Source organism: Panthera pardus, unplaced genomic scaffold (assembly GCF_024362965.1).
Source record: "Panthera pardus isolate Hobbes unplaced genomic scaffold, ASM2436296v1 HiC_scaffold_25, whole genome shotgun sequence".
NCBI classification, from domain to species: Eukaryota; Metazoa; Chordata; class Mammalia; order Carnivora; family Felidae; genus Panthera; species Panthera pardus.
The window spans coordinates 88,501,875-88,515,299 of NW_026526821.1; the positions used below are offsets into that span (position 1 = coordinate 88,501,875).

Genomic DNA, 13,425 nt, shown 5'->3' on the forward strand with positions numbered 1-13,425 from the left:
TTGGCAGTTGTTAAAATTTCCCCCCAGATATTGAATTTAAATTCTGCTATAGAATCAACCAAATTATTTTTCCTCTTTAAATGGTGGACAGCTGATTGATATTCTTAGAAAATTAACTGTGCATGCATATACTTAAAGATAGTTATTAGATCATCCTAATTTTCAGGCTACTTATAATCCTCTCAATTCCTTTAATTTTGCCTCACTGGTTCTACTTTCTAGCTCTTTAATCATCAGGGTAATTCTCTTCCAAATCTTTTCTAAGTTTGTCTTCTGGTAGAACAGAGAGTAAAGAGAATTCCAGTCTAATCAGAACACATTACATGAATTATACTTAGGACCCATCCATCAGTACATCTCTACATCTCATCTTCATGTTTCATTTTTCATCCATTCATTCACTCAGTCATCAACAATTATTTCTGAAGCTCCCACGCTATACTAGGTACTGATCCCTATGAGGATGTAGTCAAATGGGTTAATATAGACAAGGAAAGAGGCAAATAAAAAGCAATGTGGAAGGTCCGATGTTAAGAAAAGTAAAGAATGCCATGGAAATACACAGGAAGGGTACTTAACACAGAATTAGAGTAGTAGAGGGAAGAAGAATCTTGGAAAAACTTCCCCAGAGGAAACAATATTATGTGGAAGTCACCAGGAGTTAGCCAGGCCAGGGGTGAAATAGCAGGGTAAGTCCCACCAACAGTGGGGGGAAAAAGTGTTCAGACCTGAATGGGGAAACTAAAATGTATTTTACAAGAACTAAGACAAAAGGAGCTTAGAATCTCTGTAAAGTAGAAGGGGCGAATTATAAAAGGCAAGCAAGAGAGGAGTCTGGATTTTATCCTGACAGCTAAAGACACATTAAGTGCTTAATGCTTCAAATTTGATTTTTACAAAGATTACTCTGGCTGCTGTGTAAAGGATGGATTGGAAAGGAACAAGACTGGAGGTAAGGGAACAAGACAAAGAGTCTATTCCAGGAACTCAACAATGAAATTATAACAGACTAGGTTGAAGGAATGGCAGAAGGAATGGCAAGCTGAGGAAAGATAAAGAAATATTTAGAAAGTAAAATTGATCTTTATAACTGATTGCATGTGAAAGGTAATAGGGGTTCTAGAAAGGAATCATGTATACTTGAGATTTTTAGTTCTCACAACCAAACCTGAAAAGAATTAAGACTTCTCTACCTTATCATTTGGTTTTTTAGGTTGTTTCAATTTGTTCCTTCATTTAAAATTCTTTTCATTATGGAAAGTTTTTAAAAACACAGATTAACAAAAAGCATTTAAATCACCCACATTTCCATTATACAAAATAACCACAGTAAACATGTTGGTGTAATACTATTTCGACTTTTTTTTTCAAATCCATTTTATTCATCTCACTTATAAAGTAGAATCATATTATAAACAGTTTTATAATCTTCATTCTTTCCCTAAATATTTATCTAAAAAAGTGGTTCTCAAAATATGGTCAGTCCCCAGACGAGCAACGTCAACATCACCAGGTGCTGATCAAGAGCAACTTCATGGCACCTCAGACCTGGCAAATCAGAATTTCTGAAAATAGGGTCCTAGTAACCAAGTAACCTTCAACCTAGTAACATTCAAACCTGAATGTGCCTCAGTTCTAGAACACCATTCAGCACATTCTCCCACTGTTTAAACATGAAATAATTTATTTAATGGTGCACATTTAGGTAGTTTCCAATTTTTACTGACATAGTGCAGTATATATCCTTATATCTAGATCATTGGACACATCCTTGATTTTAAGTGGGCTAATTCCTCAACCTTGAAATTCTAGGTAAAAGCTTTTAATGTGTGTTCTCAAATTTTCTCTCACTGACTAATACTTCCTCCAATCAGAAGTATGTGAGAATCGCTGTCTCTCTACATTCTTGGTCACAGTATATTACCACTTTTTGAAAATCCCTGCCAGTTTCATAGGTGACAAATGACATCATATTAGAGTTTTAAAGTATATTTTATGGAAGTTGCCTTCTTTTGTAAGCAATCTGTTCATACTTTTTGCCCATTTTTTATGGGGCTCTTGTCTTTACAGTTCTCTAAAACTAAACATGTTAACTATTTATTTATGTTCCAGAATACAAATGCTTTCCAGTTGTTTTGCCTGTCTGGATTTTTTCAGACATGATTTTTTTTAACTAACATTTTGCATTGGTGTGGTACATGTGTTACAACTGATGAACCAATAATGACAAATTATTTTTAACTAATACAGTTCATACTACAGTTCTGTGGGTTTTGACAAATGTATAATGTCATATATCATAGTATCATACAGAATAGTTCATTCTTCTAAAAATCCCCTATGCTCTACCTACTTATCACCCCCCACACTAGCACTGATCTTTTTACTGTTCTTCCATAGTTTTGCCTTTTCCAGAATGTCATATAGTTGGAATCATACCACATGTATGTAGTCTTTTCAGACTGGCTTCATTCCCTTAGCAATATGTATTTAAGGTTCTTCCATGTCTTTTCATGGCTTACCAATTTTTTTTTTTTTTGGTGCTGAACAGTATCCCGTTGTCTGGGGGGAAAAAACACAGTTTATACATTCACCTACTGAAGGACATCTTGGTTGTTTCCAAATTTTGTCAATGATTAATAAAGTTGCTATAAACATTCAGGTGCGGGTTTTTGTGTGCAAACCCATATTTTGGGTAAAAACCTCGAAGCATGACTGCTGGACCATATGGTAAGAGTGTATTTAGCTTTTTAAGAAACTGCCAAACTGGCTTCCAAAGTGGCTGGACCATTTTGTATTCCCACCAGCAATGAATGAAAGTTCCTGTTGCTTCATATCATCAATGGCATTTGGTACTGTCAGTGTTTTAAATTTTAGCCATTCTGGGGCACCTGGGTGGCTCAGTCGGTTAAGCGTCCGATTTCGGCTCAGGTCATGATCTCACGTCCGTGAGTTCGAGCCCCGCGTCGGGCTCTGTGCTGACAGTGCAGAGCCTGGAGCCTGTTTCAGATTCTGTGTCTCCCTCTCTCTCTCTGACCCTCCCGCATTCATGCTCTGTCTCTGTCTCAGAAATAAATAAACGTTAAAAAAAAATTTTTTTTTTAAATTTTTAGCCATTCTACCAGGTGTGTAGTGTGGTATCTCATTGTCTTTTGCAATTCCCAACTGACATATGACACACAGCCATCTTTTCATATGCTAATTTTCAAATGTTAGTATCTTCTCTGACAAAGTGTTCAGCGCTTTTGCCAATTTTTTATTTTTTTAAATATGAAACTTATTGTCAAATTGGTTTCCATACAACACCCAGTGTCATCCCAACAGGTGCCCTCCTCAATACCCATCACCCACCCTCCCCTCCCTCCCACCCCCCATCAACCCTCAGTTTGTTCTCAGTTTTTGCCTATTGTTGAAAGTGTTGCTATAAACATTGGGGTACAAGTGCCCCTATGCATCAGTACTCCTGTATCCCTTGGGTAAATTCCTAGCAGTGCTATTGCTGGGTCATAAGGTAGATCTATTTTTAATAATTGGGCTGTTTAACTTATTGTTGAGCTATAAAAATTCTTTGTATATTGTGGATACAGGTCCTTTATCAGATGAAATATTCTCTCCCAGTCTGCAACTGACCTTTCACTTTTGATAATAAGACATAGGTTTTTAAATTTGTAATGAAATCTGCCAAATTTTTTCCAGACACCATTATACTTCTTCCAATAATCATGTTTAGAAATCCTCCTTGACTTCAAGAATAATAGTCAATCATATTGTCCAGTACTTTGATGATTTCTCACATTAATTCTTTAATCCACCTGTACTGTTTATGTGCCACAGTGAACCCTTTAGTCTTCTTACTAGTAATTTAAAATGCTGCCTCTATCATATATCAGTTTCTTAAGTGTACTAGGGTTTGTTTATGTACTTTCTATTCCAGTCTATTGTTCTATCATTACTGTATGCTGTAACTTTATATATTTTCATATGTTAGCAGCAAATCAATAATACATACCACAAAAGCCACACACCATTATTCATGGTACTATGATTATAGCTACTCCACCAAGTGAATTCTGGAATCACTTTTTCATTTTACCCAAAAGAATTTCATTTCATTGTGACCTTCATTAGAACTATGTTAAATTTATGATTTCCCATTCATCAATATAGTCTCTTCATTTATTAAAGTCTTACTTCATGTCCCTTAATAATGTTGATTGCTCGTTTTTTCACACAGATCCTACATCTTCCTTGTTAGTTTCATTAAGTTCTTTAATTGTCTTATTTTTTCCTAGGAAGTATACATATATTTGAGTATGTGTAGTTGTTGTCAATGCTTTTGTATATAGTATGTTTTTTTTCCCATTTTTTCTACTTGTAATTTCTTACATATGGTAAAGCACTGACTTTTATATATATTGACTAGTTGCTAATCTCTCATTAGTTCAAATCATTTTCCAAGTGATTTTCTTGGGTTTATCCAATAAATGGCATTGTATTGCAAGTTAAAATAAATAATTCTTCTCCTCTTTATTTTTTGCACAATTCATTTCATATTCTTCTTTCATTGCAATGATTGAAGTTCTATCAAGTATTGAACAGTGGGGCACCTGGGTGGCTCAGTCAGTCAAATGGCCAGCTCTTAATTTCAGCTCAGGTCATGATCTGACAGGTCATGGGATCAAGCCCTGAGTTGGGTTCCACCATGAAAGTGGGAGCCTGCTTGGGATTCACGCTCGCTCTCTCTCTCTCTCTCTCTCTCTCTCCCTCCCTCCCTCCCCCACTCACATGTGTACATATGCACATGTCTCTCAAAAATAAACTTTAACAACAAAATGTTGAACAGTGATAATGGTAGAGTACACTGTCTTATTTCATAATATTAAAAATTTGTATTCCATAATAAGCCCTAGTTATAATGAAATCATATTTTAATAAACCACTGAATCTCCATCTCCCTTATAGCTTATACCTAGCTTAACACATTCTTTCTCTCTACTCTTACTAAGTTTGCATCTACATGTCTTTCTAGTTTCCTCTGACTTTATATTAAATCCAAATCCTATCATCCTGTGATGATCTCCTGACTTCTTCAATGTGATATCTTCTTTACATTTATTCAGGTCAGTAACAAAACTACCCAACAACCACAGAACTATTACCAACTCTTTGGTAAAGCCTGTTCTGCAAAATATTAAAGTCAGAAAATAAAGGGAAATTAAATGTGATAACCACTTTATGAATAGGAAAAGCTGATTAACTTTTGAGCTGAGAAGACACAGAAATACTACTTTTCAACAGATTTTACTGCCATAGTACAAACCACATCAAAAATCTGTCATAGTGGGGCTCCTGGGTGGCTCAGTCAGTTAAGCGTCTAACTCTTAATTTTGACTCAGTTCATGATCTTATGGTTCATGGGAATGAGCCCATGTTGGCCTCTGTGCTAAAAGTTCAGAGCTTCCTTGGAATTCTCTCTCTCTCTCACTCTCTCTCTGCCCCTCCCCTACACACTCCCTCTTTCTCTTTCTCTCTCTTTCAAAATATAAATAAACTTAAAAATATGTCATAGTGACTTCAAAAATAATTCGTATCACTCACCAAAATAATGTTGCTTTTCTTAGCCAATAACAGAGTAAACGATTCTAAAGAAAAAATATTCTTCCTATCATTTTTTGTGATTAATCAAGTGAAACTTTGCAACTATCAGCAATGACCAAATGACAGAGATTTTCTTCTTTGTTGCTAAAAATGATCTAATTACAGTGTCTATTGCTTACCTGTTGGAGCAAAATAAAATTCCATGAAAATAAGCCATACACACCCCCCCCCATACACACACACACACACACACACACACACACACACACACACACCTTATCTATATAATAGATATAAATTTATATATATATACATATGTATACACATGCACATATATTATGCATACCTCATATATAATTATAAAATATTTCATATCTATAATTGCACAGAAAAAAGAAAAAAATACTTTTATAATCATTATGCCTTTTTCTAGAAAGCAATATATTAGAGCAATATCTTTCAATTGATACTGAGTTGAAAGAGACTTTGAAAAATCATCTAGCTTTTTTATCGTGATAAGGACCAGCTGATGTACAGAAGTAATGAACCACTACACTGTATACCCGAAAGTAATATAACACTGTGTGCTAACTGTAGTTAAAATTAAAACTTAAAAAAAAAAAATTAGCTCACCAAAAAGATAAAAAACAAACAAAAAATCATCTAGTTTTACCACTAACCCTTAATACAGAAATATACTCTAAAGAAGGAATAATATCAACTGACTGGACAAAGTTATAGATTTAATACCTAACATTTACGAGTAACATTTAGCAGAGGCTTTATCGAATATAAACATTCCCATATATATGCCTCAATGGGATATACCAAGCTTCCACAAGTAATGACTGTAGCATAGCTAGTAAAGAATCTAAATCTAAAGTATCTAAAGATACTAAGTATTAATAATATCAAAGGGCTATAGGGCTAGTGAAAGTACACTGGTTTACAATAAATCTTTGATAACATACCATTGCATAACATCCTGCATTTAATTTTTTAAAAACATACTTTTAGACATTAGATTTTCTTCCAGCTTTCAACCTACACAGAAGTCTTTAACAACTGTCTTCTAGGAAGTCTTATCTTATCCCCAAAAGGTGTATATATTGAATCCTGAGGTAAGTCTCCTATTTCTTTCGCATTTATGATTACCTGGGTTAACTAAGAAAAACTCGAAGGAAATTAATAACAGTCACTTGGGTTGAGGGGGACACTAGATTTTAAAACTGACATATAGAGTTTAACTCTGGTTTTGTCTTGTTATTTTTGGCTTCTCTAGAGATGTAAATTAAACAAAGTGCCTTTTCATATTTTCTGAATATATGAATTGTTTACATACTGGACATTGCAGGTAAGTAATTTCTTTTTCTCTCGTTCTCTCTTCTTCTTCTTCTTTTTTTTTTTTTTTTTTTTTTTTTTGCATTTCTTGACCACACAACTTTCTAGCCGAGTTATCTTAAATTCAAAGCCCCCAAATATAATGCCCAACAGCTGTTATCACCCACACATCAAGACTGCCACAAATGCTCCAGCTACAAAAATATCTCAGCAAGTTAGCAGGCTGTATGATTTTATAGGTTAATTAAGCAGAAAAGAGGCTGAACATGTTTTCTTGGGTTTTACTCTACACGAACTGTCTTAAATACGTTCCAAGAAAGACACAAGGATACTGAGTGAAAACAAATAATGCCATATATAAATAGTAATATAGAATTAATTCATTCTTTTCATTCACATATACTTGTCTTTTCAAAATTGTTAGCCCATGTAGAACCAAGTCTAAATCTAAATCCTACTCTACAATTGTTAACCATACTTCTGCCAACAATTTTCCTTAGGAGAACAAATATGATTTTCTTACTAACATGGGCCACATACTCAGTGTCCAGAATTACTGAATGATTCAAACAATTAAGTAAAAGATCTGAGTAATCACTCCACACAAATGTCTGTTAGGAGCAGCGAAGTTTATGTAGAAACAATTGTAACTATGATCACTCACCTCAATAGCTGGGGAATATGAAGGTCAATTAAAAAAACTACAAGCATGCATTATAAATAACTGTATACTAACTTATTCAAAATGATCAATATTTTTTAATTCCCCAAACTTGTAGATTTTTTTAAAGATAAACTAAACAGAAAAATCAAGCAGACATCAGACTTCTACCATAAATGTCAGAAGACAATGGAGGAAAATAATTCTGAGGGGGAAAGCACATGACACAAGAATTCTATATTCCAAAAAATGGTTATTTGTGGGAGAAAAAATGAGGGGAGAAAATTATTTAGTTATACGATAGTTCCACAAGATTTTTATCCATGTAAATTCCAATGCATGTAAACTTAGCGAAAAAAGTATTCAAAGATGCACGTCAAACACAAAATGAATCAAAGAAAAACCAAAACATGGAGAAACTCCAGTGTCCAGTGCCTAGAAATGAGCATTGAGATATTTAACAAAACAACAGATTCAAATAATTGTTGAAAGCAAGATGACCAAAATTTAAAATTCCATTTATGTGTAGAAAGTGCCTTTCTAATTTGGCAATATTAAACTAGTTAACCTTCCCTGAGATGAGAGATTTTGGAAAGGCTCCCAGTTTAAACGTACATATTTTCTGAGCATATCTTGGTCTATGAAACTTAGTAGACATAAAGAAGACCAGAATAAATGAATATACACACCATGCTCATAGCCGTGATGCCTCTATTATAAATATGTCTATTCATCCAAAAGTTAGAAATATAATGTAATTTTTTTTCCAAAATTTAACAAATTCTTATGAAATATAACTATATTTTCAAAGGAAATGTTAGAAATGATGGAATAAATAAATGAAAACATCTCAAATCATTTTCAGCTAAAGAATAGTGAAAGAGAAGCTAAAGATCAGAGTATAATATAAAGTGATGATAGCTGAAATAGTAGTATGCAATAGAAGAAAATGAATAGAATGGAAAAATCCAAAAACCGCTTAAGTTTGTAAAGGTAGCATTTCAAATTGGTGAGGAGAAGATTAATTATTTAATAAATGGGATAAATAAATAACCTTTGGTGAAAATATGAAACGCCAGGTTTCTATCTCATACTAAACAACTATACTATAAGAAAATAAAGGAGGGGCGCCTGGGTAGCTGTCGGTTAAGCGTCCAACTTCAGCTCAGGTCAGGATCTCACAGTTCATGGGTTAGAGCCCTGCACCGGGCACTGTGCTGACAGCTCAGAGCCTGGAGCCTGCTTCAGATTCTGTGTCTCCCTCTCTATCCCTCCCCTACTCATTCTCTCTCTCTCCCTCTCTCTCGCTCTCTCTCTCTCTCAAAAATAAATATACATTTAAAAAGTTTTTTTAAAAACTACTTACTCTTGAAATGGACAAACACTTCATAACAGAAAACAAAGGAAAACCTCATTAGATATGAATACATAAAACTAAAATTCCTACACATAAATGCAAAGGACCAAATAAAGGGCAATTCACCAAAGAAGAAATAAAATTTTTTAATTGCAAATCAAAACAGCAAGATATCAATTTTTGCTTTTTATACTAGAAAATGTTTATTTTTAAAAAAACAAGGGGGTGCCTGCATGGCTCAGTCAGTTAAGCGATCAACTCTTGATTTCGGCTCAGGTCATAATCTCACAGTTCTTAAGTTCAAGACCCACATCAAGCTCTGCATTGACAGTGCAGAGCCTACTTGGTATTCGATATCCCTCTCTTTCTGCCCCTCCTGCTTGCTCTCTATATCTCTATCAAAATAATCAATCAATCAATCAATCTGCCAGCTATAAATAAAAAGCCAAACTCATTCAGTACTGGTGAAACTAAAAATCTTTGTTTCAGGATGTTTATCACAGAACTATTTTCAAACAATTTAAAAAAACCCATAAAACTGTCCAGAGATGACTACTACCATTTTGTTATATGTCCTTCCGGACATTTTTAACGTGTATGTGGGTATATGTATATATGTACAAACATATTTGCATATATACATATACAAACATATATACATGTTATCTTATAACCTGTTACTTGGTTTTTTTAATTAACAATACATCATCAATATCTATTTTATTAACTATTTAACCATGACTCTTCAATATTAGGTCTTCTTTTTTTCTGTCTCCAAATTTTCCTGGCTGAAATATGGATAGGACAAATAGAACTCAGTCATCTTGGACCTGGGTAGTACTGACAGATGGCAAAGCAACAAGTTAGAAAAAGTCTGGGTCTCTCATGATTTTGTGGAATAGTCAGTGAATCAGTCTTGGAGAGGCTACCTTAGGTTTTTACATAAAAGAAAAATAAAGTACCCGTTTAATATTAGCTATTATCATTATTGAAGAATATATTCCCACATAAAAATTGTTCACAATTCACTACAGTACTAGATTTTAAAAACTAGAATCATAAGAACATTCACCAAAATATTATCAGTGGTCACCTCTAAGCACTAATTATAAAACACAATTTTCATGTTATTTATTTCCCAGATGTCCTGCACTAAGCAAACACTACTTTTGAAATTTGAAAAATTATATGGATAATTGAAATAAGGCAATAGACATTGGAAAATAAAGTCCAAAGAATAGGTTAACTATCCAGTCCTGCTCTTCAGTTCTAACTTTCTCTATAACTATACTGAAGGTCACACAAAAACATCCTCAAGGAAGCAATATAGACATTGGTCCTTTAAAGGATCAATGTATTCTGAGACAGTCAAAGAGAAACAACAGAGATGGAAGAAATCAAAAGTAATTTATAAAATAGTGGGGGAAAAAACTAGTTTAAAAAAAAGACAAAATCAGGGCACCTGAGTGGCTCAGTCGATTAAACATCTGACTCAATTTCGGCTCAGGCCATGACCTCACAGTTCCTGAGATCAAGACCTGCATCGGGCTCAATGCTGAGAGTGAAGTCTGCTTGGAATGCTCTCTCTTCCTCTCTCCCTCTCTCTCTCTCCTTCTCTCTCTTTGCCCCTGCCCTGCTAGCACACATGCGCTCTCTCAAGCTCTCTCGCTCTTTCTCAAAATAAGTATTTTTTTAAAAAATACAGAATTAACTTAAAAATCTAAAACCAATAAAAGTTCAATAATTTAGGCCAAATACCACTTAATGGCAACAAGTGAACCACAGATATCTGTCTGTTAAAATAATTTGTAATTATTGTTAGTTTCATGGCTGAACCCCATTTTTTTTTTCAAATATTATAATGGACCTGGGGAAGAGCATGAAGTTTCAACAGCAATGCTCCCTCCCTCCACTGCCTTTTCCCCATCATGGAATTCTGCCCCTTTCATATTCCTGACATTGTGGTACTGGAGCCAACAAAGGGCTTTTGCTTGCTTTTCCTAAGTGACTGGCCATTTGATTGTTACAAGTCTGACTGACAAGAAAGAGAAAAACAGACTGAGAAATGCAAAAACATGTTCTAATAAGTGTATATATCTTTATAGAGATAGTAATTTTCTTTTTTTTTTTCTTCTTTTGCAAATATACTTTGTTTTTAGCCGTGGTTACTGTTGTACCACCCCACCCCAAAAATCAGGAGTTATCTTTAATTTAACAAACAAAACAAAACTCTACATTCTCTTGGAAACTGCCAGGGGGGATAAATCACACTTCTTTTAATCACACAAAGATGAAAATTACCCATGTTGTCTTTTTTTAACCTTGGGTGATAGAAAATTCAGGGTAAGGTTACAAACAGAAATGTAGTAACTTTCAGTAGATCAATTTCCTGGTATAATTATTTCCTCTTCCTTTTAGTTATGCATCCTATCCACTATCATTTTCATTATGATATTACTGCTCATTTAACCCCACTATTTGTAGGTCTCTCTCTTTTCCCAGGAGTACCTCAAATTATCTTAGGAAGTAGGTAGAAGCATATAATAAATTAATACACAAATTGGAATATATACAATATGAAAATAATGCAATCTTTTGGCCACAGCCCAAATTCCTAAAAACGATCTAAAATGAGATATTATCCTCTCAACTGAAGAAGATAAAAATCACACAAAAGCAAATCTCTCCACAGGATCTCTATCCTTCAAGTGACTGCTGATCTTTTACCAACTGTATTATAACAAGCAAAATCCTTCCCACCTACCCGTGCTTCATGTTACACGGAATTCCTACAATTCTTCTTATTTAGTCCTGAGAAAGAAAGTGACAGAATTGTCTGCACATCCATATTTTATTTCCTCAAGCCTACTTAAGTGTTCTTTATCTTGTTAGTCAAATGCTAACAGACTCCTGTGAGGTTTTTGTTTTGTTTTGTTTTGTTTTGTTTTCATCCAAAATTTTACTATTGCAGTGACCACAATGCTGGCAAATGCCTCCTGAGCTGGAAGCAGAACAAGATTTAAAATAATTTATAAATAATCATTTCAAGAACACATCTTTTCTTCTTTTATCCCACAAAAGACGGCATTTTCTTCAGGACCCACAAACTGTCAACTTCTCAGCATACCCCAAATCCCACTTAGGTCTCTATTGTAAACAGTGTAGTATTTCGCTACCACATCAATAAATAAAATTCTTGAAAGAATCATTTTGTGTTTGATTCACATTTGTTCTGCATATGCCAATGAACCCAAGGTATTTGTAATGTTAAGCTCTTAAAGGTCTTAGCTAACAAAAGAGTCAAGCAATCTGAAAACAGCAAAAGATCTATCCCATATAGATCAATCTGGACAAAACCCAAAATAAGGAATCAAATCATAAAGTGATACGATATTCTCCTTTACTACTCTATCTCACTCTCTGCTTTAGTAAACTTTTATTAGTGAGGAGTGAAGAGTTGGCTATTAAAACTCCATTTGCAGATAGGCAGCTCTACCCTAAGTCTTAAAACTATGATTCACCTAACCAAAAAGTTGAAAGAAATAAAGCCTATAATAAGTTACAGTTGAGCCTTTAAATATGCAAGGATGAGGGGGAGCCGATCCCCTATAGTCAAAACTCCACATATAACTTGAATCCCCCAAAACTTAACTACAATAGCCTACTGTTGGCCAGAAGCCTTACCAATAACATAAACAGTTAACACATTTTGTATGTTATACGTATTATACACTGTATTCTTCCAAGAAAGGAAACTAGAGAAAAGAAAACGTTATTAAGAAAATCATAAGTTAAAGAAAATACAAAAAAATATATATATTTACTGCACTGTATCTATCAAAAAATCCACTTATAAGTGGACTCATGAGTCCAAACCCCTGTTTTCAAGGTCAACTGTAATGACCTTATATTATAGACATGAAGCTCTTTCTAATGGCACAAAGAACTAACCTATGGTACCTTGGAATTTCCTTCAGGAGTAGTGCACAAACACTATCTTGATTCAGTGCCCCCTAACAACAACTTTGTCTTCATTAGCGCACTTGCCTGTTAAGTGCTGTATCACAAAATATTTTCAATTATAAATATGGCAACATCATGAGCTCATTCACTCTTGATTACTTAGACTATGCATAAGAGAGATGGTTCAGCTCAATCTCCATAAAATTCCATTGATGGAGTCCAGTTTCAAGTAAAACTGAGTAAGCATACTCAAACCTATGACTCCCACTGAATATAGCTATAAAATCTGGGCAGAAGGCAGAGAGCAGCTATTTTAAGGACTTTGAAAAGTAAATAGTCGCAGGCTGACTAGGGAAGAAGAAGACCAGGATTTGAAGTACCACCAAGCTAACAGTAAATTAACCAATTATCTTTTTCTTTTTTTTTTTTTTTTTTTTTTAAACTTCTGTTATCTCCAAGCTTGGACTCAATGTACCAGAAACCCGGAAGTGGGCCTTGAAGCTTC

The 13,425-nt window shown here is 34.3% G+C and overlaps 1 protein-coding gene across 6 annotated transcripts in view; it reads right to left on the reverse strand.

Annotated features, from left to right (window-relative positions):
* Positions 1 to 13,425, reverse strand: part of EXOC6B (exocyst complex component 6B) — a 613,936-nt gene that overhangs the window by 431,387 nt on the left and 169,124 nt on the right. The gene's annotated exons all lie outside the window — the stretch shown is intronic.